Source organism: Gopherus evgoodei, chromosome 6 (genome assembly GCF_007399415.2).
Source record: "Gopherus evgoodei ecotype Sinaloan lineage chromosome 6, rGopEvg1_v1.p, whole genome shotgun sequence".
Taxonomy (NCBI): Eukaryota; Metazoa; Chordata; order Testudines; family Testudinidae; genus Gopherus; species Gopherus evgoodei.
Window position 1 is genome coordinate 137,015,502 of NC_044327.1, and position 25,885 is coordinate 137,041,386.

The 25,885-nt window shown below is 51.6% G+C and overlaps 1 protein-coding gene across 2 annotated transcripts in view; it reads left to right on the forward strand.

The window, feature by feature from the left end:
- Positions 1–1,761: 1,761 nt before the first annotated feature.
- Positions 1,762–25,885, forward strand: part of TLN1 (talin 1) — a 196,109-nt gene continuing 171,985 nt past the window's right edge. The window contains exon 1 of one of the 2 annotated variants that reach the window (XM_030567039.1): positions 1,762–1,937. The gene's annotated coding sequence lies outside the window, so the exon portion shown is untranslated. Of the gene's footprint in view, positions 1,938–4,455; positions 4,549–25,885 lie in introns of those variants that run through there. The other variant, XM_030567041.1, reaches the window with a different exon arrangement.

Here is a 25,885-nt window from a genome sequence, read left to right on the forward strand (position 1 = left end):
GAATGATTAAAGGTCTTGAGAACATGACCTATGAAGGAAGGCTGAAGGAATTGGGTTTGTTTAGTTTGAAAAAGAGAAGACTGAGAGGGGACATGATAGCAGTTTTCAGGTATCTAAAAGGGTGTCATAAGGAGGAGGGAGAAAACTTGTTCACCTTAGCCTCCAATGATAGAACAAGAAGCAATGGGCTTAAACTGCAGCAAGGGAGGTTTAGGTTGGACATTAGGAAAAAGTTCCTAACTGTCAGGGTAGTTAAACACTGGAATAAATTGCCTAGGGAGTGTGTGGAATCTCCATCTCTGGAGATATTTAAGAGTAGGTTAGATAAATGTCTCAGGGATGGTCTAGACAGTATTTGGTCCTGCCATGTGGGCAGGGAACTGGACTCATAAACTCTAGGACTGGAAGGGACCTCGAGAGGTCATCGAGTCCAGTCCCCTGCCCTCATGGCAGGACCAAATACTGTCTAGACCATCCCTAATAGACACTTATCTAACCTACTCTTAAATATCTCCAGAGATGGAGATTCCACAACTTCCCTAACTTCGATGACCTCTCAAGGTCCCTTCCAGTCCTAGAGTCTATGAGTCTATGCTGGGCAGGACAGGGTGGGAGTAGCCATGCTGGGTGGTGCAGGGCGGGTTGGGTGGAGCACAAGAGGCGGGGCTGGGAGGGGCTGGGTGGGGTGAGAAGGGCGGGGCTGGGCAGGGTGGGAGAGGCAGAGCGGGGGCAGGCTGTGCATGTTGGGGTGGGCAGGGTGGGGCTGGGCGAGGTGGGGCAGGGGCAGGCTGTGTGGGGTGAGAGGGGCTGGGTGGGGTGAGCTGGGTGGAGCGGGGCGGGGTAGGGTGGGGGTAGGCTGTGCGGGGTGGCGCTGGCTGGGATGGTGCGGGGCAAGGTGGGGCAGGGTGGTATGAGCTGGGTGGGGCAGGTTGTGCAGGGTGGGGTGGGGCAGGACAGGGTGGGATGGGATGGGTGAGGTGGGGCAGGGACGGGGTGAGTCAGGCTGTGCGAGATGGGGTAGGATGGGGTGGGGTGATCTGGGTGGGGCGGGGTGGGGGCAGGCTGTGCAGGGCAGGGATGGGGTGGGAGGGACTGAGTGGGGTGGGGTGGGTGGGGCTGGGAGAGGTGGGATGGGGGCAGCCTGTGCAGGGTGGGCTCGGCGGGGCTGGGTGGGGTGGGGTGAGCTGGGTGAGGTGGGGTCGGGCAGGGTGGGGGCGGGGTGGGAGGGGCTGGGCGAGGTGGGGGAGTGAGCTGGGCAGGGTGGGCTGTGCGAGGTGGGGTAGGGTGGGGTGGGGTGATCCGGGTGCGGCGGGGTGGGGGCAGGCTGTGCATGGCAGGGATGGGGTGGGTGGGCTGAGATGGGTGGGCTGGGGCGAGGTGGGGTCGGCGGGGCTGGGCAGGGTGGGAGAGTGAGCTGGGCAAGGTGGGGCAGGGCGGGGGCAGGCTGTGCAGAGTGGGCTGGGTGGGGCTAGGTGAGGTGGGGGCAGGCTGTGCAGGGCAGGGATGGGGTGGGAGGAACAGAGTGGGGTGGGGTGGGTGAGGCAGGGTGGGCAGGGGGAGGTGAAAGGGGTGAGGGTAGGGCGGGGTCTCTTGAGGGTTTTTGGGACACAACCAATGGGGGCGCCGCGGCTCCTGCCTGCAGGGTCCTGTCCAGCCCTAGGTGCACCCGGCGCTAGGACCCCGTCGCCTCCGCGAGGGCGGGTCTGTGGCGCTGCCTGGTCCCACTCCTGCTGGGCGGGGTCTTGCCCACAACCAAGATGGCGCCTGGTTGGCCTCACTCTGGGGTGGGACGTGGCGGTGCGAGTGCGCCGGCGCGGCGCTACCACAGAGCGTCAGCACAGAGCGTCTCGCCAAGGGCGGGGGGCGTCGCTCCGTCTTTCCCTCCCAGCGAGTCTCGGCCGGAGCAGCGCCGCAGCGGGACCCGGCTGGCGCCCCAGGTAGGCCCGGGCGGGGTCCGGCCCGGGGGCGGGGGCTGGTGCGCGGCAGCCTGAGAGGGAGGCCAGGCGGGGCGAGAGGGAAGCTGGTCTGGGGGGAGGCCAGGCGCGGGTGGGGGGGAGGCCAGGCGCGGGTGGGGGGTGGGTGGGTTGGTTGAGGGGAGGCCGGGCGCGGGTGGGGGGGTGGGGGGGTTGGCTGGGGGGGAGGCAGGCGCGGGTGGGTGGGTTGGTTGGGGGGAAAGCCAGGCGCGGGTGGGGGGGTCGGTTGGTTGGGGGGGAGGCCAGGCGCGGGTGGGTGGGTGGGTGGGTTGGTTGGGGAGAAGGCCAGGCGCGGGTGGGGGGGTGGGTGGGTTGGGGGGGAGGCCAGGCGCGGGTGGGGGGGTGGGTGGGTTGGTTGGGGAGAAGGCCAGGCGCGGGTGGGGGGGTCGGTTGGTTGGGGGGGAGGCCAGGCGCGGGTGGGGGGGAGGCCAGGCGCGGGTGGGGGGGTGGGTGGGTTGGTTGTGGGGGAGGCCAGGCGCGGGTGGGGGGGTGGGTGGGTTGGTTGGGGGGGAGGCCAGGCGCGGGTGGGGGGGAGGCCAGGCGCGGGTGGTGTGTGTGCCCGACGCGAGGTTTGCAGAGCGCAGGCGACACGCGTTGCAGGGGGATGATAAATCAGTGACACTGCGAGCCCTGAGACCAGCTGACTCAGTAACTTGCGGGCGGAGAGGACGGGAGCTGCTGTGGGAGAAGGCGAGGTACCCTGCTGCTGACCCCTAAGCTGCTTTTCCCTGCTGTTGCTCCCAGACTACCTGTCTGCCAGGCTGTGTCACTAACGAATTTCCCAGCCTGGTGGCTGGGATTGGCTCGTTTTACTGACACAGCACAGTGGGACAAATGCCTTCAGCAGATACCATCCTCCCTGCCTGTCATGTCTGCTTCTGGACTTCCCCCGAAACTCTGACAGTTGCTTGAACACTGAGCAAAGGGGCCTCTGGCCCCAGTGTGGAGATGGGCTCCTATGCCGCCTCTTCCTCTCCGCCGCCCGCTGTATGCACTTATTACTCCTTGGAAGTTGAAGCTGTTGCTTCCTGTTTCAGCTTCTCAGCCATAGCTTGCTGCTTTCTCCCTGTGGGATGAGCAGGCAGCTGTAGCATGAAGTTTCTCTGCGTTTCAACCCAGCCCTTCCTCAGTGATGGCTCTGCTCAGTTGCTCAGACTGAGTCCAGTTCTCTTGCCATCTGTTAATTACAGTAACATTTGCATTAGCAGGCCTTGCTGCAGGATGTAGTGGTTAGTAGGAAACTTGCAAAAGCTGAAATCTCAAGCCTCTTCAGTTTCTGCAGAATCTGAGCTTTCATTTAACACCCCCCCCCCACCCCCAACATACACATTCTAGCCCGTCTCCATATGCACTTGGGTGCCTGAGACTGCCTCTGATGGTTCCCCAAGCAGGCAGCCTCAGAGTGAGATTAACAAAGCCCAGGGCAGTTTCAGGGCTGCTCTTTGGGTTCCCATGGACAGGGGTCAGCTGGCGAGTAAGTTGATAGCTCTGGCTGTGCCACTCAGGCTTCCCCAACCAGCAGTGTGATAGTGGTATCTGCAGTGAGGGGGACCCAGGAATGGAGGCTGGGGGAATAGCAGAGTAGTGGGGATGTCCCCTTGGAGCAGCCAGTTGGCGGGGGGAGGGGGGTACAGCTCCTTTCTGTCAGGAGCTGGTGGTGAGGAGGAGGGGGGCTTTGAGCTGATCAGTCCCCTTCTAGCCAGAGATGAATCTGAAAGCTGCTTCCAGATAGAGTCCAGCTGTAACGTGCTAGGACTCACTGCACCTGGGGCAAGGGGTTGTGCTCTTACACCTTTCCTTGTTGGTGTCTCCGTGGATCTGTTAGCCCTGTGGAATAACTTTGTTGCTGGCTTCCCTCAATTGTGCAGCCTGTCCCTCTCTGTCTGGCTGCAGTAGTGGCAGTGTTGGGTTGGTGGCAGGGCTTTGGAGCAGAGCAGAGCTGGAGCGCGGAGCAGCTCTGGAGCAGTGGAGCTGCAGGTTTTTGCCTGGAGCTGGCCTGGAGCCAGAGCACAGCTCCAAAGCCCTGTTTATGGGCGTCCCTTCTGTGTCAGGTTCTTGCAGGGGCCATGCTCCTGGGGGGCCTACCAGACTGCTGAATCTGCTGTCCAGGGAAAGGCCAAGGCTTCTGTCCTGAGCTGTAGGAGGAGGACTGGGGTTTATTCCCCCTCCCTGTCTGGTTCCTGCTCTGCTGCTGTCCGGGCTGGGCTGAGTCAGGCTTTGCTGACTGTTACTCAGGCTGGAGGAGCTGAGGCTATGAGGAGCTGAACTCTGATTGTGTGCACTGAGGTGGGGTGGGGCTTGCTGCCTCCTGCCAGGAAATGCAACACAGAGGCTGCCTCATTCATGTGTCTGCAGCTCCCGCTAGAGCTCAGTAACACCCCTCTCCCCAACTCCCCCCCGCCCCACATCCCTCTTCTGGGAGCACAGTCCAGGGGGCAGCAGAAGTTACCCTCTCCTCCCTGTACAGGCTTCTGCACAGGCTTGTGAAGGCAGCTCTACTGGAAGTGTTGCCCGCAACTTCTGTCTCCCTCATGCTGCTGATTCCATGCCTGTAGGGCAGGGTTTTGTGGAACAGGTTTGTCTGCTGCAGCGGTGCCAGAAGAGGAGGGGATAGGGCAGCTGAAATGGCCTGGGAGGTGATAGCTGTCCTCAGAGGGAGTCCTGCAGCTTGCATGAGCATGCACAATGTGGATGCTTAGGGGAGGCTCCTTTGGGGTGTGTGTGGGGGGAATGGGAGCAGAGTTCTGGGGAAACTCGTACTAACTTTGGCATGCAAAGTGCAGAACCCTTCCCAGAGCTGCTGGCAGTAGGAGAGTGTGTGGGCAGGTTGTGGCGGGGCACTGTGTCTCAAGGAATGTCTTAACATTAATGCCCATTGCATGTGGGGAGATGACTGTCCCCTGCTTCTCTGGGGCATTTAGCTGAGAACTGGATACTGGATGCTGTGTATGTATTTGTGTCCTGACCCAGCTTTTATCTGTTGGATGGGAACACTGGGTTGCCTTTCTGTCTCGGTTCCCCTGCTGGCTGAGTTGAAGCTGCTGCTGCAGCTCTCTGGGGTGAGGCCTGGGTGTGTGGTACTTCGGGTCCACTCTAATGATGTGTGCAGTGGGTTGCTGATGGTCTCCAGCATGTGTGGGTGGGGGGTGTATGCATGCTGTGGGGAGGGGCGTTGCCTGGTTCAGCTGGGCCAATCTCGGAAACAGTGCCTGGGTCACTTTGCCCTCCAATTCTGCACCTTTTCTTGTTAGGGGGCATCATTTCTGAACGACCCTTGAGTACTCAGGGAGGGAGCAGTGGCTTTTTTCCTGGGAGGGGTGTAGAGTAAGGAGAAGTGGTGTGGGAACATGGTTACGAAGGTGGTAATGGGTTATGTGCTGGCTCTGGGGGTACCTCTGCCTCTTCATCCCTGGACTCAGCCCCAGCTGGTCGTTGTTCTGAGCACTTGAGTGATGTAACTGTTTCTGGCTAAATATGTGATTAATGGATGTGCATGAATGATCTAATTGGGCAGCGGGGCCAGGCAGCTGTGGTGAGCTAGGCACTTTCCATCTTTAGTAATTCTCGTGCCCTGTGACTTTTCCTCCAGGTTCCTCGCTCCCTCCCCCGAGTTCATAGCTCTGCACTGGATAAGGCTTCCTGGGCACATTCCAGATGCTGAGCTGTAAAACCACTGGGGTTTACTCCACACCTCCTAGGAAAACTCTCGCCTGCAGGTATCTCCTGGTGACAGGCTGGATGGCCTGCAGTGTTTGGTCTGCAGCCATGTTTCCCCCTCCCTGTGGCGTGCCTGGCCTGCTGCTGGCATGGATAAATTGGGTCACTGAGCTAATGAACCTGTATCTTTCTGAGCACTGTCATCACTTCCTGCCAGGGATTGCAGAGTGGGGACTTTAATGGGGCACCCACTTCCCGTAGGGCTTTAGTACTGGAGCGAGTTCATCCTGAATCCATCCCTGCTGGCAAGTGTCTCATCTTGGGCACTGATTTCTTCCGCCATAGGGACTCCACACCCTCTCTTGGCAGCAGTACGCTTCTGAGAGATACAGAGTTTCTTTGCTGAAGGCAGCTTCCTTGGCTGCATCAGCTGGTGACTCCCTGGAGATGTCCCAGGGCCCCTGGGGCTGCTCTCTCAGTGGTGAGGTAGGGAAACTGATCTCTGCACAAAGAGCAGTGGGGAGGGACCCAGACTACCCTGGAGAGACTGTGGGGTGGGTCCCTGTTGTACAGAGCCCCCAAGGGACAGCATCTCCTCTACACGCTGCTGTTTCGGTGGAGGTGGGGTGAGAGGGTTTGGTGATGAATTGAGACATAAAACTTAACTGTAGGAATCTTCCTGAAAGGAAGGTGGTTGGTGCCCCAAACTGAGGAGCCAGTTACGCCTCCCAAATGTGCTCTTATAGCCTTGATTTGCTGCACAGGATTTGACAGGGTCCCTAGTTTATTACAGTTACTCATAGACTTTAGGGTCAGAAGGGACCAATATGACCATCTAGTCTGACCTCCTGCACAAAGCAGGCCACAGAACCTCACCCATCCACTTCTATAACAAACCCCTAACCTATGTCCGAGTTACTGGAGTCTTCAAATTGTGTTTTGAAGACCTCAAGCTGCAGAGAATCCACCAGCAAGCGACCCGTGCCCCATGCTGCAGAGGAAGGCAAAAAACCTCCAGGGCCTCTGCCAATCTGCCCCAGAGGAAAATTCCTTCCTGACCCCAAATATGGCGATCAGCTAAACCCTGAGCATGTGGGCAAGACTCACCAGCCAGCACTCAGGAAAGAATTCTCTGCAGTAACTCAGATCCCATCCCATCCAACATCATACCGTGAATGATAGACCCTGGGCCCAGGTGATGTGCATCTCAAAGGAAAGGCCTGAGGTTGTCAAAGTGGTGGATGTTATTTCCATGTGGGAGGGCCAGGGCAGACATGTCCATCTGTCGCTAACCAGCCCCTGCCCAGGAAGATGCTGGCTGGAATAGCAAAGGCAAACTTGCAAACATTTGCTCTTCTCTGTTGTACATGGATGTGGTCAGCCAGCTGCTATCACCCTGCTCAAAGTCCCCAGAACTGCTGTCACACCTAGGCACAATCTGCTTCCCCAGCTCCCTCAGGGCACTCGGTAAAGCTGGCCTTGCAGGGGCCCCCTGTGCTATTTCAGGCATCCTGCACTGGCAGTTACGGGGAAGCTACCAGGGTTACAGCTCTACTGGTGGGAGTGTAAGCGCTAATGGGAATAACAGGCGTTTTTACCAATCCAAGCAGCATCAGGCAGTGTGGTGATAAACGCTGGTGTACACGGGCATGCCCACTATTCCTAGCACCAGGGCTAGTGCAGAAATGGGAGAGGGGCTCTCTGCATCACTGCATACTGGTGAAATTGAGTGAGCTGACTGCTATCCAGGGCAAGGCACGTTCAGCATGGTCACTTAGGAAATGACTACGCTGCAATCGGAGGTGCTTTTGTAGCACATGTAGGCATACCTGAGCTAGCTGTCATCTCAGTATCACCAGTACTAATACCAGCATGCACTTCGGGGTGAGCTAGCCACTGGAGTAAGTACCCAGGGTCATGGGTGGGCTTGCGCTGAACTCCGTGCTGCTGAAACTTCACTGCTGTTAGTATTCAGGGCAGCTAGCTTCAAGCCAGTTTGCGTGTGTCTACATGTGCTGCATTCATACCTCCCATCGCAGCATAGGCAATCCCTAGTTCAGGGCTTCATTGTGACTATGCTGACTGGTTAGTCCTGGTCAACATCATGAGAGTTTGTGATGGAGCATGCCACACCAGAGTGTACACCATTTGAATTGAATTTAGTGATCACATGTTCAGAGAGGGTGCATGCAATTAGTTTAATTCCCAGCTGCTGAGATTTGGTGCATCACTATTTACATCTTCCAGGCAGGCTCTGTTCAGCTGGTTTGCACAGTGATCCTGAGTGTGATGGAGATGAGGGAAGGATGAGCTTCCAACACCGCCCATAGCTATAGCTTGTCGTGGCACCAAGCATCTCTAGAGGTTCCTAGCCCCAGCAGGAGAAGCACCTTTGGCTCTTGTGCCAGGACTCAAGGATGTCTGCGCTTCCTGGTGCATTTTCCAAATAGCCACTCAGCCCTTTGCACAAATATCCAGATGGAAACTGGATTCCATGTGCACTTTGAAAATTGCACTTTGGGGATGGAGATCCTAGTTTTGGAGGGGGTTCAGCCTAACAGATCAGCCACCAAAACAAGGGCTGGAATGAAGGGACTCCCATTGCTGTTCACCTCAGTGTCACCTCCACCTGACTGTCTGGAGCTCACATCTACCCTGCTGTGGGATCAGAACAAAGGCCCTGCTTGCTCCTGTGAGACTGAGGGCTGCACTGAGCATGTTTGACAGCTGCTTCCCCTCTGGTAAAGTCTTGAGAAGCTATTATCCTTCCTCTGCAGGACTGTCAAGGAGAGCAGCCTGCCCCTACTTCTGACATGCAGGGGGTCCAGAGCTCCCTAGATAGTCCCATCTTGGCTACACATTGTTACGCAAGCCCATACAGTCAGCACTTGTGGGCCCATGCTGGTGGTGCCCATTCCCTCGTGGAAATGCAGCAGGAACCAGAAGAGTGGGGAGGAGGGAGGCTGATGGCACAAACCTGAAGAAATTCAGCCTGTTACTAGGGAAGCCTCCGCGGCTGCTAGAGAGAGGCTCAGCCCCAAGCCTGCTGAAGATGAGGAGAGGGCCTGTTGTTGGGCTAAGGGCCTTCCCAGGGTGGTCAGGTATCTTGCTAGTGCCATGAGTTGAGAGTCACAAGTGTGAAATCCAGGGATGGCAGTGGCAGCAGGTCTGTGTCTGGGATGGGAAGGGTTAATTTCCATAAAGAACAATAGCAGCATCTGTGTGGGCACTCAGCAGGATACAGCGTGACATCCGACATGGGTGCGCAGGCTGGCCTAACCCAGGGTCAGGAGGAAGTAGCACACAGCTGCATGTCAGAGGGACAGCCTTCCTCAGAAGCCCTCCACCGCTCTTGGTGCTAGGCTGGCCATAGGTCTAATCCTGTGTGGCAGGTCCCGTCGCGTGGATGGATGCAGCCTCAGGTGGTGGTGGAAAGTGAAGAGTCTCACCCTTTGGTTGAAGACCACCTAGGTGCTCTGATCCTGGTGAGGCTGGGGTCTCACACATGGGCCATGGGCAGGGAGAGCCTGGACTCCCACCTCTGGCTCAGAAATGCCATCTTGGGGAAGCAGGATGCAGAAAGGTCCATGTTGCTCTTGGTCCCAGATGGAGATGGCAGCTGTTATAAATACGCAGTCAGTTGTCTGTTGTGGCTTTGATCCCCCATTCCCTAGTAAGTGGAGTTGGCCTGATGAGAAGAGCAAGGAGAACCTGGGAGGTGGGGCTCAGGTGGGAAGGGTCTTGTCTTACCTTCAGGGCTGCTCTAATGGGACATCCGTTTGGGGCTCAGGCTGCTCTTGGTGTTCGCTTTTCTTGGGGTCTGACATACTCTGCTGTTTGGAGCCAATTCATAGAATCATAGGATTAGCGGTGTAAGACGCCTCAGGAGGTCATCTCGTCCCACCCCCTGCTCAAAGCAGGGCCAACTCCAAATCAATTACAGCTGCCCAGCTCCGCAGGAGGCACACTTCTGTCCTGTGCATGGTGCACTGGCACCTTGAGGGTTATTTATAGCTAGCACTGTCAGTGCCCCTTTCCCAGCCTGGCAGCGTTTCTGTTTGGGCCTTTGGAGGGCTGGGGGCTTGAGGGAAGGTGGCTGCAGGGAGGAGGGTGCCAGAAGCAGGTCATTTTGAATATGATCTAAACGCTGTAAGTGATCTGGGTATTCTGCAGGATGCTCACCATTCTTTGTGGGTATTTTGCTAGCACCAGCAGAGTCATCTTCTCCTGCTTGTGAGGTACTAGCCTTGTGACTGGCCCAAGGTCACACCAGGAGTCCGTAGCAGAGCCTGGTGTAGGACCCCAATTTCTGGGCTCTGCTCCAGTGCCCTGGCTCTGCTACCTGAGTGCCAGTCTTCTCCCCCACCCCTCTGCTTTGAAGCTGGGGGAAGGAGGGGACATTAGAACTTCCCTTCCCTTTGCCTAGCTACAGGACAGGATTTCTGGCTGTGGAGAGCCAAACTTGCTGGATTCCTGCCCTGCCGAGGCCAGGGGGCAGGGGCTGGCTCTCAGTGCAGGGTCAGGGGCTGGGATTCACTTCCACAGCGGGAGCCAGGCTGGCCTTCCCTGCAGCCATGTCTCCTCCCTGGTCTTGGCGTGCAAGGGGGGACTGGAGTTGCCGCAGGACTGGCCTGGCGGTGGGGCTGGCTGGAGCTCTGACAGCCCAGGACAAAAGGCTGATTGTGCCCAGAGGAGAGAGCAGTAACTCCAGTTCTCCCCCATCAGCTGGGGTGTGTCTGTCACGCTTGTGGTCTGAAGTAGGTGCTCTGGCCAGAGCTGGTGTCACCCCGGACAGAATGCAAATGTAACCCAGAAAAAGGGGAAATGCAGTGCTGGTTCCTGTGCTGCAGTCACAGGGCGAAAAGGCTGTGAGCTGTCCTGCACCCACAGCCTGTGACGGTGCTGGCTGCTCCCATGGGCCTTTTTTAGAGACTGATGGACAGTTGAGGGGGCATCCTTCTAAAGAACAAGCCTGTCCCTGCCTGGGTGTGAGGAGCAGAGTGCCTCATGGAGAGCCCAGGAACCTGCCCCACCTTGCCATGGGATGTCTGGGTGGGGCACTTAGAGGGCATTTTTGACTCTGTTCCTTCTGTAATTCATCTCATGACTTTCCAGTTCCGCTCTGCTGTCTCCTCTCTGTCCCCTGCCATGACGCCTTGCTCAGTGAGCTCCCTGGGGCCTGGCTGCCTATCCAGTGGCTGTTTCCTTGGCCCTTTAAATCCGCCCAGCAGGATGTTTAAATGCTTGGACTATGGCTTCATCGCTGTCTGTTAATTCCATATTTGGTAGCAGTCATTGTTTACTCCTTGTCTCCTCTCCCCCTTTCTTGTCCTTGCTGGGGAAGGGAGTAGGGGGAGGGAACATTTTTTCAGAGTCATTAATGTTGGTGAGTCGGCTGGTTTCCTGATAAAGGGGCTGGAGGAACCTGGAAGGGTGAGAGAGGAAACAGAAAGGATTCCAATAGCAGAGGGAAAACAGATTGCTCTAGAGAAGTGGTTCCCAACTTTAACTGCTTGTGAACCCCTTTCACTACACATCAAGTCTTGCGAACCCCCTCTTAAAAATGAATATTTCCAGGGATTTTCTCCTGTACCTGAGTATAAATTATAAAAGCAGTGATCTTGGAAATATAAAATTTGTTTTTATGACATGCTTTTTACACACTATTTATTATTATTTATCATTACAGTATTTTTATTACATTATGAAAACAGCGACACTCTCCCAAGATCTCAATCTAGAGCAGGAATCGGCAACCTTTCAGAAGTGGTGTGCTGAGTCTTCATTTATTCACTCTAATTTAAGTTTTTGTGTGCCAGTAATACATTTTAACATTTTTAGAGGGCCTCTTTCTATAAGTCTATAATATATAACTAAACTATTGTATGTAAAGTAAAGTTTTAAAAATGTTTAAGACGCTTCATTTAAAATTAAATGCAGAGCCCCTTGGACTGGTGGCCAGGATCTGGGCACCATGAGTGCCACTGAAAATCAGCTTATATGCCACCTTTTCATGCTTGCCATAGATTGCCTACCCCTGCTCTAGAGTAACAGCTCTGAACTGGCGGCTGCTCCCAGCAAGAGACTTGTCGAAGATAGAACCAGATGGAGCTGTGGCTTGTAGAATATATCTTGGGCTGAGAAATAGTGTGTTGGCTGGAGGGAGTTGGGGGTGAATGAGTCCTTTGCCTCTGTTCCCAGTGCCATTAAGGATATAATTTAATTTTTTGGTGTGGGGGGAGTAGGGAAGTCTCCAACTCCTAGGGAACTCCATCTTCCCCTTCCAGATGCCACTCACTGGGCTTCATTCCTGCTTTGCCTTGCACCTGCATGGGCCTTGTAAGGCCACTGCCTCTGGGTGGCATCTGCCTGGAGCCAAAGGCACCCCTTCCCAGCAGGGCACCTCTCCAGCTGCCCCAGAGTGGCTGAGTGGGGTCCTGGGTAGAAGGAGCCCTTCAGCAGGATGCACCCCTTACTGCCTGATGCGACTGAGGAGGGGTGCTTTGAAACACTCTGTTGGGCCCAGCTGGCCAAGTGCTGAGTGAGGGTGGAGCTTGGAGAGAGGCAGGTAGGTAGCCAAGCCTGTTGGGGGAGGGAGCATGCTGAGACCTGGGCCCCATTAGCCAGGGGAGTGTTAGCCGTGACACCTGCTACCGCTAACAGCTTCATTGTGATGGCCTGTAGGGGGAAGGCTTCTTCCCTGGCTGGCCTGACTCCTGGCCCAGGGTATGCACAGGGCTCTGTCTCCCACAGCCCACTGCCAGGCTTGCTGAACAGATTCTGAGGGTATGTCTGTACTACTCGGCGGGCGGGGGCTGGTCCAGTGGGGGGTCGATTTATCATGTCTAGTCTAGATGTGATAAATCCACCCCCGAGTGTGCTCCCATCAACTCCTGTACTCCGCCGTGAGAGGCGCAGGCAGAGTCGACGGGGGAGCGGCAGCAGTCGACTCACCCTAGTGAAGACACTGCAGTGAGTAGATCTAAGTACGTCGACTTCAGTTGTGTGAGTAACGTAGCTGGACTTAGATTGATTTCCCCTCCCCCCTAGTGTAGACCAGGCCTGAGAGTTAAGCAATGGCTAATGGGTGAAGGGTGGAGTGACCAAGTGATAGAAATGCCTGAGCCAGGCCTGTGGGATTCAGTCTGGCTGTGGTGAGGCGAGGTGCAGACCCCTCTGCTTGTTTGCAACTTGCACTGACCACTGCTTTGTGCCTGCCTTATTAGTGTTTTGGCTTTAAAAAAATAAGGGAGGGGGTTGGAGAACAGGATGGAGAATATTTTATTGCCCTTATATAAATCCATGGTACGCCCGCATCTTGAATACTGTGTAAAGACGTGGTCTCCTCACCTCAAAAAAGATATACTGGCACTAAAAAAGTTCAGAAAAGGGCAACTACAATGATTAGGGGTTTCGAGAGGGTCCCATATGAGGAGAGATTAGAGGCTAGGCCTCTTCAGCTTGGAAAAGAGGAGACTAAGGGGGGATATGATAGAGGTATATATATAATCATGGGTGGTGTGGAGAACGTGAATAAGGAAAAGTTATTTACTTGTTCTCATAATATAAGAACTAGGGGTCACCAAATGAAATGAATAGGCAGCAGGTTTAAAACAAATAAAAGGAAGTTCTTCTTCACGCAGCGCACAGTCAACCTGTGGAGGAGGTTGTGAAAGCTAGGACTATAACAGGGTTTAAAAGAGAGCTAGATAAATTCATGGAGGTTAAGTCCACTAATGGCTATTAGCCAGGAAGGGTAAGGAATGGTGTCCCTAGCCTCTGTTTGTCAGAGGGTGGAAATGGATGGCAGGAGCGAGATCATTTGATCATTACCTGTTAGGTTCATTCCCTCTGGGGCACTTGGCATTGGCCGCTTTTGGCAGACAGTTACTGGGCTGGATGGACCTTGGTCTGACCCGGTATGGACGTTCTTATTTTCTCTGGGCAGCATGAGCCTAGTGCAGCTCCTAGGTGCCCTGGTGTTGGAAGGGAGTGGGGATCCCTTTGTCATGTGCTTCCTGAGCTCCCCCATGCTATTCTGAGTGTGGGGGGGGGCTCTAGTACACCCAAGTCCTGGTCTGCCCCTCTTCTGACTGGGTGCTAGCTAGTTCCTGCCAGCAATGGGCAGCAGATGCTGCTTCAGCCACATACACAGGCCCTGTGAACCCCGCTCCCCTGTGCCTCGCTGTGTTCTGGGTTTCCTGCGCTTTCCCTAGACAGAGCAGGGCACTGACAGACACAGGATTGTTCAGCAGCCTCACCTGTCCGGTTATACTTCTCTCTTCAGCAGAATGCTTTAGCCCTTGCAAGCCACTCTCAAGGTCTCCTGTGCTCTGCTCTCTCTTCCCCACCCTCCTTTGCATAGGGACCCTTGGGATGCTTTTCTCCCCAGCTGCATGCTGACCCATGGCTGTGTGTACAGCCTGCTGGGAGGAAGCATGAAGCACAGCTGCTGGGGGTTCTCTACCCTCAGAGCTAGTTGGGAAGCTGCCTCTGTAGAGAGCTCCTATGATTATCCATCTCCCTGACGTCTCTGACTCCAGCCACAAATACGCTTGGAGCAGGCACTGGAATGTGAGGCTCCCTGCATGTCTCCTACAGTGAGTCCCAAAGCCGCTCTGGAGGGGAGGGGTCTGATACATGGGGGTGGCAGGAGAAGCTGTTCTGAGCTGTCACTTGTGCTGCTCGGAAATAGCCAGGCACCCAAATGAAGGGGATCTGGGAGTGTGGCATGAATGTATTTGGGCTGCTTGTACTGTGGGGCACTAAGACACCCCGGCTGGGAGTGGGGCTAGGGTGCTGAACACCATACAAAGATTAAGGGCTTGGCTACACTCACACTTTACAGCGCTGCAACTGGGGTGTGAAAAAACACCCCCCTGAGCGCTGCAAGATACAGCGCTGTAAAGCGTCAGTGTAATCAGGGCAGCAGCGCTGGGAGCACGGCTCCCAGCGCTGCACGCTACACCCGTAAGGGATGTGGTTTACATGCAGCACTGGGAGAGCTCTCTCCCAGCGCTGCCGCTCTGACTACACTCACTTTGAAATTCCAAATGTAGCCATACCCACAGTCTGTGGCCTGGAGAGTGTACTCTGAAGGAGGCAGTGGGGGAGACAGCTGAGGGTGGCAACAGGCACAGGTCTTGATAGTCCCATTTCTAATGCGTGCATGTATACACCCTCACACAGGCACTACTTCTTTTAGGGTTAGTCGTGGTGGACTAGCACCCACAGCTGTGATCAGGGACCCACTGGGCTGGCCGCTGAACAGACAGTGAGACCATCCCTGCTTCAGAGAGCTCAGTTTAAGTCATGATGAGTGTTACAGCCAAAGGAGGTCAGAGTGGAACAGGTCCTTGCACAGATTAGCCGGGGACCTGCTCTGTCATTTTCATTTGTCTTTGAATGAGAGATAAGTAAATGAAGTAGCCATTGCAGCAAAGAATCCTGTGGCACCTTATAGACTAACAGACATTTTGGAGCATGAGCTTTCGTGGGTGAATACCCACTTCGTCAGTTGCATGTCATGCATCTGACGAAGTAGGTATTCACCCACGAAAGCTCATGCTCCAAAACATCTGTTAGTCCTATAAGGTGCCACAGGATTCTTTGCTGCTTTTACAGATCCAGACTAATACGGCTGCCCCTCTGATACGAAGTAGCCATTGACCTTCCCTCTGGCCATCTTGCTTGCCATAAACCCCTTTAAGGGCTGCCCACGCCTTGGGGCGTCTGGCCTCAGGGTGCTGGGGCTGGGCCAGGAAACAGGTTGTCTGGACTTCTGCACTGATAATGACACCAGAAGTGACACTGGCTATCTGAGTGTCCGTGGAAGAGTCCAAAGAGGATATGACCCCAGGGCTGAGCACTGTCCCAGAGGGAGGAGAGGGTGGTGGTAGCCTGGGAGAGTCCCTTGCAAGACCCCTTTGGGGATGGCTAGTGCACAGCTGAGCCTGTCCCATGGATGTTGGCACACATCAGTGTTGGACGTAGGTATCAAATGCACAAAATATATGCAATGTCTGCTCCATGCAGAGGGCAAGTCCTGTTATATTGCCTTCTTCCTCCATGCCTCCTCTCCTCATCTCTGGGGCAGGTTTATGGGGCAGTCACTTTCAGACACAAGATTTAGAGAAATAGCTTTTCACTCTTTGAGAAAGTGACTGATGTCTTTGTCCTGTTAACTCAAAGTCCGCGTCTTATCTGTGTGTGTCTGTCAGTCAGTGCACTGAGAGCTGATGCATAGCACTGCCTTTGCTGGCAAAACAGAGACGACCATATAGAAATGTTTTGAGGTCATGCTCAATAGTACATGTCCACATTTTTTAACTTCTGCAAGTCCTGGCGTGGGAATAAGGTGACCAGATGTCCCGATTTTATAGCCACAGTCCTGATATTTGGGGCTTTTTCTTACATAGGCTCCTATTACCCCTCCACCCCCTGTGCCGATTTTTCACGTTTGCTGTCTGGTCACCCTACATGAGAAGAGAATGCAACAGAACTAAGGTACAGTTTTTGCACAGTGAGACTAACCATTGGAGCCAACTGCTTCTCCTGGGGGCGTTCTGCACCAAAACATTAAAAATTCTGCGCCAAAAACTAAAAATTCTGTGAACAATATTTTAAAATTCTGCATATTTTTTGTCAAAATAACACTATATAATTGTACTAGTTTCAATTATTTTGGTAATTTATTTCAAAATACCTGTCACCAAGTATTTTTATAACAATATAGAGACACACACAACTTCCCCCATGATTAGGGCCCTACCAAATTCATGGTCTGTTTTGGTCAATTTCATGGTCATAGTATTTAAAAAACAATAAATTTCACTGATTTCAGCTATTTTAAAGCTGAAATTTCATGGTGTTGTAATTATAGGAGTCCTCACCCAAAAAGGAGTCTTGTGGGAGCGGTTGCAAGGTATGGTGTTGCCACCCTTCTGCGCTGCTGGCTGCAGAGCTGAGCCCCTGGTCAGCAGCTGCCACTCTCCGGCCGTCCAGCTCTGAAGGAAGCAGCGCAGAAGCAAGAGTGACGTGGTATGGTATTGCCACCCTTAACTTCTGTGCTGCTGCTGGCGGGACAGCCAACAACTACTGCTCTCAGCCGCCCAGCTCTGAAGGCAGCACAGAACTAAGGGTAGCAATACCTTGACAACAGCCCCCAGAACCTTTTGTCCTCGCCCCCCCCTTGCAACTAGCTTTTGGGTCAGGACCCCCAATTTGAGAAACACTGGTCTCCCCTGTGAAATCTGCGTAGTATAGCATAAAGGCACATGAAAACATTCTCTGACAACCCAGACTGGGACAGTGCCTCCGATTTGTTACCTAAGGAATGGCTCAGGTGTGGGAATCTCCCCCACGTGCTCTGCAGTGGAGACTGATTCAAAGAATTCATTCAGCTTCTCTGCAATGGCCTTGTCTTCCTTGAGTGCTCTTTGGACGCCTCGCTTGTCCAGTGACCCCACTCGTTTTGTCAGGCTTCTTGCTTCTGATGTACTTACAATTTTTTTTGCTGTTATATGTTAGTTTGTCTTTTTGCTCGTGGTGTACCATGCACATAAAATGGAGGTGTTCATTGTATGTATACCTTCTACCACTCTATCTACAGAGGCTATCAACATTGTGGCTCTGCCGATGAGTGCGAGTTCTTGGCAGTTACAAGCCACGTGTATGTTCACTGAGTGTGTCTGCTGTGCTTATAAAAAGCTCTGATTAGACAAGGGCAGCCAAGCTATTTAGTCTGTAACTGTGCAGTCTGTCAGATAACTTCCTGTAAAGAGAGTTCTAGCCATTTGTGCTCTTTTTTTTCACCCATCCAAACAAGCGTTGGGAAAGAACGTTCCAGAGCTGTGTCTTTTCCAAGTAATTCAGGGTTTTCACAAGATAATCTGGTATTTTGCCTTCCATGGGAGTTAATACACTAAAATAGTGAAATAAATGACTTGATGGTTTGTATTCATTTATTGTGCAATGGAGCTGGGTGTGCCTGAAGACAAACAATCCAACTACAATGTTAGTTTATTTTTTCATCCAAACCCTACCCCAGTGTCCTTGTCTGCTTTAGGAGACACCTAAAAATATATCCTCCACATTTTGTTCCCAGAAGCCTTGAAATGTTCTAGGTGCTTTCCAAATTGAAAAGATGATACCTAAGAACAGTAGACTGAACAGCAGTAGAACATCCAATCAGTCAGTTGGGGAAGGTGGAAGTGGCAGTGCCCAAAGTAGCCAGCAGTTCGGTAACACTGCCTTTTTCCTTTATGAGGTACGCAGACTATACCCAGTCATTCATTGGCCTTGCTCATATCATACACTTCAGGGTTCTGCAGTCTTCATATTCACTATGTGACTAGCCATTTTGCAAAACTTCGCGTTCCATTGCAAAGACAAAATTGAAGAAATTCCAGAACCAAAGATTAGAAGAAGTTTGAATAAGAAATTCACTAAATGTTTAATTGCACCCATATGTCTGACAATGAGAGAGTTGTAGTTAGTGCTCCTCAAACAACCTTAACTCTGCTGCTGTGTCCCCTCCCAGCCCAGCGCGGCCTGTGAGCCAGCAACATCGCTCTGGCCCCCAGCCACTTTCCCCTTGAAGCAGTTGCAATATAGGCTTCAGACTCTCAAAAACAGAGGTTTGATGTGAGGAAACAAGTCCTATGACTTGTGATTCGCTTCAGAAGCATTGTTACTTCTCAGACATGAAGTAGTTACACACATTGTCCCCAATGAAAAGCTTGCAGTTTTGTCAGTAAAACCCAAACAGTTTGCTAATTAGCTAGGCCTCTGTCATGCTTTTATCTGCTCTTTTACCATGTTTTTTTCTTTCAGCACCTAGCCCATTACAAAGTTTTGTCCAAACCCATCACGACTTTTAAAAAATTGACAAAATTCAGAGTTCTTTGACTTCTACAATTTCCCATGATTTTGAGGCTATGAACTGTGACACCAGTTGCTTCATAAAGATAGGCTGGATGTGATGGGATCTCCCAGGGTACAACTTGGAGCTGTGGGAACGCTTGTGCCCCCTTAACACTCCAGCCTGGGCTGTCTTGCAATGCTATGCCAATGACAAGCAGCATATGGAGACCCCACCCAGCTAAGAACATAAGAACGGCCAGTACTGGGTCAGACCAAAGGTCCATCTAGCCCAGTATCTGTCTACCGACAGTGGCCAATGCCAGGTGCCCCAGAGGGAGTGAAGCTAACAGCTAATGATCAAGTGATCTCTCTCCTGCCATCCATCTCCATCCTCTGATGAACAGAGGCTAGGACACCATTCCTTTACCCTTCCTGGCTAATAGCCATTTATGGACTTGCCACCATGAATTTATCCAGTTCCCTTTTAAACATTGTTATAGTCCCAGCCTTCACAACCTCCTCAGGCAAGGAGTTCCACAAGTGACTGTGTGCTGTGTGAAGAAGAACTTCCTTTTATTTGTTTTAAACCTGCTACCTATTAATTCATTGGTGACCCCTAGTTCTTGTATTATGGGAATAAGTAGATAACTTTTCCTTATCCACTGTCTCAACATCACTCATGATTTATATACCTCTATCATATCCCCCCTTAGTCTCCTCTTTTCCAAGCTGAAGAGGCCTAGCCTCTTTAATCTTCCCTCGTATGGGACCCTCTCCAACCCCTAGTCATTTTAGTTGCCCTTTTCTGAACCTTTTCTAGTGCTAGAATATCTTTTTTGAGGTGAGGAGACCACATCTGTACACAGTATTTGAGATATGGGCGTACCATGGATTATATAAGGGCAATAATATATTCTTATTCTCTATCCCCTTTTTTAATGATTCCTAACATCCTGTTTGCTTTTTTGACTGCCTCTGCGCACTGCATGGACATCTTCAGAGAACTATCCACTATGATGCCAGATCTTTTTCCTGACTCGTGGTGGCTAAATTAGCCCCCATCATATTGCATGGATAGTTGGGGTTATTTTTTCAATGTACATTACTTTACATTTATCCACATTAAATTTCATTTGCCATTTTGTTGCCCAATCACTTAGTTTTGTAAGATCTTTTTGAAGTTCTTCACAGTCTGCTTGTGGTCTTAACTATCTTGAGTAGTTTAATATTATCTGCAGACTTTGCTACCTCACTGTTTACCCCTTTCTCCAGATCATTTATGAATAAATTGAATAGGATTGGTCCTAAGATGACCTGTGGAGAACACCACTAGTTAGCCCTCTCCATTCTGAGAATTTACCATTAATTCCTGCCCTTTGTTCCCTGTCTTTTAGCCAGTTCTCAATCCATGAAAGGACCTTCCCTTTTATCCCATGACAGCTTAATTTACGTAAGAGCCTTTGGTGAGGGACCTTGTCAAAGGCTTTCTGGAAATCTAAATACACTATGTCCACTGGATCCCCCTTGTCCACATGTTTGTTGACCCTTTCAAAGAACTCTAATAGATTGGTAAGACACGATTTCCTTTTACCGAAACCATATTGACTATTGCTCAACAGTTTGTTTTTCTATGTGTCTGACAATTTTATCTTAGCTATTGTTTCGACTAATTTGCCCAGTACCGATGTTAGACTTACCTGTCTGTAATTGACGGGATCACCTCTAGAGCCCTTTAAAATATTGGCGTTACATTAGCTAACTTCCAGTCATTGGTATCGAAGCCGATTTAAAGGACAGGTTACAAACCTTAGTTAATAGTTCCTCAACTTCACATTTGAGTTCTTTCAGAACTCTTGGATGAATGCCATCTGGTCCCGGTGACTTGTTAATGTTGAGTTTATCAATTAATTCCAAAACCTCCTCTAGTGACACTTCAATCTGTGACAGTTCCTCAGATTTATCACCTGCAAAAGCCAGTTCAGGTTTGGGAATCTCCCTAACATCCTCAGCCGTGAAGACTGAAGCAAAGAATCCATTTAGTTTCTCCACAATGACTTTATCGTCTTTAAGCGCTCCTTTTGTATCTCGATTGTCAAGGGCCCCACTGGTTGTTTAGCAGGCTTCCTGCTTCTGATGTACTTAAAAAACATTTTGTTATTACCTTGGAGTTTTTGGCTAGCCGTTCTTCAGACTCCTCTTTGGCTTTTCTTATTACACTCTTGCACTAAAGCTGGCAGTGTTTGTGCGCCTTTCTATTTGCTCAGTAGGATTTGACTTCCACTTTTTAAAGGAAGTCTCTTTATCTCACTGCTTCTTTTACATGGTTGTTAAGCCACGGTGGCTCTTTTTTAGTTCTTTTACTGTGTTTCTTAATTTGGGGTATACATTGCGGTTGGGCCTCTATTATGGTGTCTTTAAAAAGGGCCCATGCAACTTGCAGGGATTTCACTTTAGTCACTGTACCTAAGTTGCCTCAGTGCGCTCTAAGCCAGTCATAAATTATACAGAGAGGCACCAGCAACTAACTGCAGAAATATACCATCTTACCCTGCTCAAGACAGTGCAAGCTCACTAATTAGTTAAACAGTCCAATGAAAGGTAGGGAAGTGCAACCACTCTTTTTAACCTGAGCTGAGATTCTCTAGCACGTCAGCCAAAAACCACCCTGTTTTAGGTACAGTAACTCCTCACTTAGTCGTCCCGGTTAAAGTTTTGTTACGTGGCTGATCAATTAGAGGACATGCGTTTAAAGTTGCGCAGAGCTCCCTTATAATGTTGTTTGGCAGCCGCCTGCTTTGTCCACTCCTTGCAGGAAGAGTAGCCCGTTGCTGCTAGCTGGTGGGGGCTTGGCACCAGTGTGGACCGGCAGCCCCCACATCAGCTCCCCTAAGTTCCCTGTGCAGCAGCCACCCAGCAGACTATCAATTGCGAGGCAGTTCAGCTGTCCCTCCCACCAGTGCCCTATGCTGCTCCAGCCCTCTGCCTTGGAGCTGCTCCTGGGAGCCTCCTGCTTGCTGTGCAGGGGGAGGGGAAGAGGGGTGCTAATGTCAGGGTGCCCACTCCTTGCCCTCTGCTCCTGTACCACATCTCCACAGAGTGTGGCTGGGGGAGGGACACGACGGCTCAGGACTGAGGGAGCTTGCTGGTAGCAGCTGCTCTCTCAACTTGCAGATCTACTTAAAAAGGCAATGTACTTAGAGCCGGGTCAGCATACTTAAAGGGGCAATGTGTGTGCTCTCTCTCTGTCTCTCCACCACACAGGATGTGTGTCCCTCTGTCTGCCATGCTGTCTTCCTTCCATCTATTCATGCTGCCTTGTAGAGTGTGAGGCTACATTAACAACAACATGTTAACCCTTGAGGGCTCAGCCAAGTGCTGGTTCATCATTTAGCAGTAAGGCATTCCCTGGGAAATGTTCCACCCTCTGACTCCACCACCTCAACCAAACTTCACAATCATCATTGCTGTGTACAGTATTAAATTGTTTGTTTAAAGTTATACTGTGTGTGTTTATGTATGTATAATATTCTTTTGTCTGGTGAAGAAAATTTCCCTGGAACCTAACCCTCCCCATTTACATTAATTTCTATGGGGAAATTGGATTAGCTTAACATCATTTTGCTTAAAGTTGCATTTTTCAGGAACATAACTACAACATTAAGGAGTTACTGTAAAATATAAAACCAGTTCACTACAGAAGGATTAAGTGATTATAAGTATGGACAGTTCAAAGTTGGTTACGTAAATAAAATCAGAGTCTAAATTCTACAGACTGAGCAAGATTTGAATCAAGCAGTTTCTCACCCCACTAGATGTTCTAGGCAGTTGACAGTTCTTATTACACAGGCAGAGTTTCCTTCCCACCCTGGTACCAATCTCCCCATTTCAGTCTTTGTCTTCCAAATCATCTTCCAGGTGTTAAGGGGGGAGGAGAGAGGCCCTGTGGTGATGCCATCGATCCTCATTTATACTTTCTCTCCAGCTGCTAGAAAGACCCTTGCTGTGACCTGTGGGTTAGGTAGCCCCCAGTCATAGAATCAAAGAAGATTTGGGTTGGGAGAGACCTCAGGATGTCATCTAGTCCAACCCCCTGCTCAAAGCAGGACCAATCCCCAACTGAATCATCTCATTGAGGAGTATCTGGGAGAGTGGATTCTTCTTGGTGGGCCGTCAATGTCTGTGGGCTGGTGCTGATGTAAATCTGCCTTGTCAGTTACTCCTTTGTTGCCACTGAAAGGCTAGCTGTGGGCACTTCCCATGTATTACATACTTCAGTACCAAACTTATAGCAACACTTCATAACTTCAGAGAGAAGGGTAGCACACAATTCAACAGGATAGTAATGGTCAGCAGATCATGACTTCTCAAATGATACCTCACAAGGTATACTTTGTACCCAACATATCAGTCCTAGCCCAGTGGTGAATATGGGAGTTCCAGGGTGCTTTTTTGAGGTACAGTGTTACATTGGGGTTCTAATTTCTAGAACTTCAATTTTAGTAAGTGCTAGGAGAGAAGGAAGGAGCTCAAGATTATGTTCCTTCCACCAGGTTTCAGTCTTTCCTCCCTCTTCAGGGCTCCGCACATGTCCATTTATCCTGGGATGGTTCCAGTTTTGTTAGCTAGAGCAAGCCTGATTCCTGTGGCAAATTGTAGTGGTGTGGTAGCATCATCCACCTACAATTGCTCAAGTCTTGCTGAAAGCTCCTTCGGTTGATTTTGTAGATGTAGAGCCTCTCTGTAGAATCCCTGGGTGTGTAAAACTCATGCTGTTTGATCAAAGTCCTTCCCTCTCTGGGTGCGTCATTGCATCATGTCTCATGTTCAGTCATCCATCTTGGGCCAAAGCTACAAGTTAACACTTTAAATATTTTAATCTTTCCTCACTTGCAGGATGTGGTAGAGAGACTGCTGGCTTAGGTCTGTCTGGAGAGATAGATTCCAGGTGTGGTGGTTCTGTCATGTCTTAACTGCTTGTGTGGTGCTGTGCTGAAGGTGATGATCTTAGCATAAAAGCATATATGTATCTGATCCAGCTGAAGTTTTAGATGTTGGGTGTTCCCCTGAGGTACAGAGTGTCACACTAGCAGCCCCATCATTCTTGTAAAATGATTGTGTGGTATCCAGTGCAAAGTTTGTCCTGTCCAGTGTCTTTGGAAGGCTCACGATGTACTGAGCATTGTAACAGTGATGATTAGTAATGTTATGGGTTATAATTTCATGTGTATATAGTCATGAGGCTGAAAATGTGTCCTCATGACTTAAAGCAAGCCCAGACAGAAACTCTCCAAGAGCAGAGGGGCAGTTCACACCTCATCAAGGCAGGTATGGGACAAACCCAGCCGTGCCTCACAAGAACAAAAGATGCTGGCCTAGGCAGCAACAAAAGAATCTGTTAGACTCTCCAGGGAGTCACTCCCCTTCCTTTGGTCAGTTTGGGACTGTGATGAGGCAATGCTCACCTGACCGACAGGGCTGGGGGGCAAAGCCAAGAGGGAAGAAAGGACATTATAAAAGGGAGACATTTGCCATTCTCTCTCTCTCTCTCTTCCACCTCCATCTACAGACATCCCCACCAAGCGACTGAAACTCTGAACAAAGGGCAGAACCTGGCTGAAGGGCAACCAGCCAGCCTGTAGTGAGAAGGATATAAGTTAGTAAGGGCACTGAAAGTGTTAAGATCAGCTTAGAATGTGTTTTGCTTTTATTTCATTTGACCAAATTCGACTTGTTATGCTTTGACTTGTAACCACTTAAAATCTGTCTTTATAGTTAATATGTATGTTCTACCTGAAGCAGTATATTTGGTTTGAAGTATCAGAGGCTCCCCTTGGGATAACAAGCCTGGTGCATATCAGTTTCTTTGTTAAACTGATGAACTCATAAGCTTCAGCGCCACCACACCCTGCAAAACGGTGTTGTGTTTGGGACTGGAGTCGTTGGCTAGTGTCATTCACTTACAAGTAGCTGGGAGCGATTTATATGCCAGAGGCTGTGTGAGAGCAGCCCAGGAGTAGGGGTTCTCCCAGCAGAGCAGGGTAAGGCTGGCTCCCAGAGTCAGGGATTGGAGTGGCGCAGCAGATCACCAGTCTAGATAACACCAGAGGGGAATGTCACAGTTAATTTTTTTATGGCATAACCACCTGCAAAGCTTGTCAGTTCTGGGCAGTCTTGGCAGAATAGAGATGGCTCCTGAAGGAGTGGATGTTGGTGAGCTCCAGGAAGGCCTGGAATAGGGGCTTAAATCACCTGTTAGCAATTTTCATTGGTCGTGGTGAAATGCAGTGTCTCCCTGAAGGAATCATCTGCCTCACTAGTGCTTTGCTCTCCCAATTGTCTGCTCTCTGGCCCCAGAGCTGTTGGGCCTGTTTGCCTGGGAGCAGAAACATTGTATTGCTCCTTCTCCTGCAGAGCTCTTGGGGATAGCCACTCCTCCTTTCCCTGGAAGCCTGTTCCCTGCTGGCAGCACACGCTCTGCTGCACTTGCTTGGTTCTTTGTCTCTGTGCATCAGTCCCTCGTGCTCCAGGTGCCTAGACATTGACAGTGCAGAGAGATGAGATCCTTAGAGCCCCAGCTACAGGCAGGTGTTGTCTTTTCTGCCTCTGGCAGTGGTACGATGCAACCTGTAATGGGTTAGCAGTAGGCCCTCCCTCTCTGGCTCGGTGGGAGGCTCCTCCACCTCACTCCATCAGTGACCGTTGCCCGTGGTCAGGGAATTAGCCATAGATAGTTTAAGGCTCTGGCCCTTAGGCGTGGCAGAGCTGCAAAGGCATATGGCTCAGGCCATTGGCAGGGCTCAGCACCAAACAGTCTGTGGGCTCAGGAGGGGATTTCTCTGACCTCTGAGGGGCAGAGCAGTAACCAGTCTATTGCCTGATGTCTTGGCTCAGGTAGATGGCAGACAAATGCAGGCCTTGTGGCCTGAGGTGGAGAGGCTTCCACCCAGGGGTGAGATGGCAGCAGGTAGGGGGATCTGGACCTACCCAACTCCACCGGGTCCCAGCCCAGGGCCCTAACGGTGGCAGACTGTTTTGCTAGTGGGTTAGCAGGGAGTCCAGCTGCAACATGATGACCGGGTTTCTGGCAGCAACACAGCTAGGTGGGGGTTGGCTGTCCTGGGCCACTTTCTCCCCTCCCTTCAGGGTGTCCTGATCCACGGGGGTCATGTGTTTCTTCAGGGTAGGGAGCCAGTGACGGTCCCAGCAACTCCTCAGTGGCTCGGTTGGCTGGTGGCTCTGACAGCTCTGGCCAGTCCTCAGCTGGATGGTGCTTCTCTGTGGTCTCCCGGCTGGGAGCAGGCAGGAGGCATCTGTCTCTGGCTGCCGGCGGCCAACTGAGCTCTGGGTTCGCCCTTTATATTCCTGCCCTTGCCCCCTGACTTCCGGTGGGA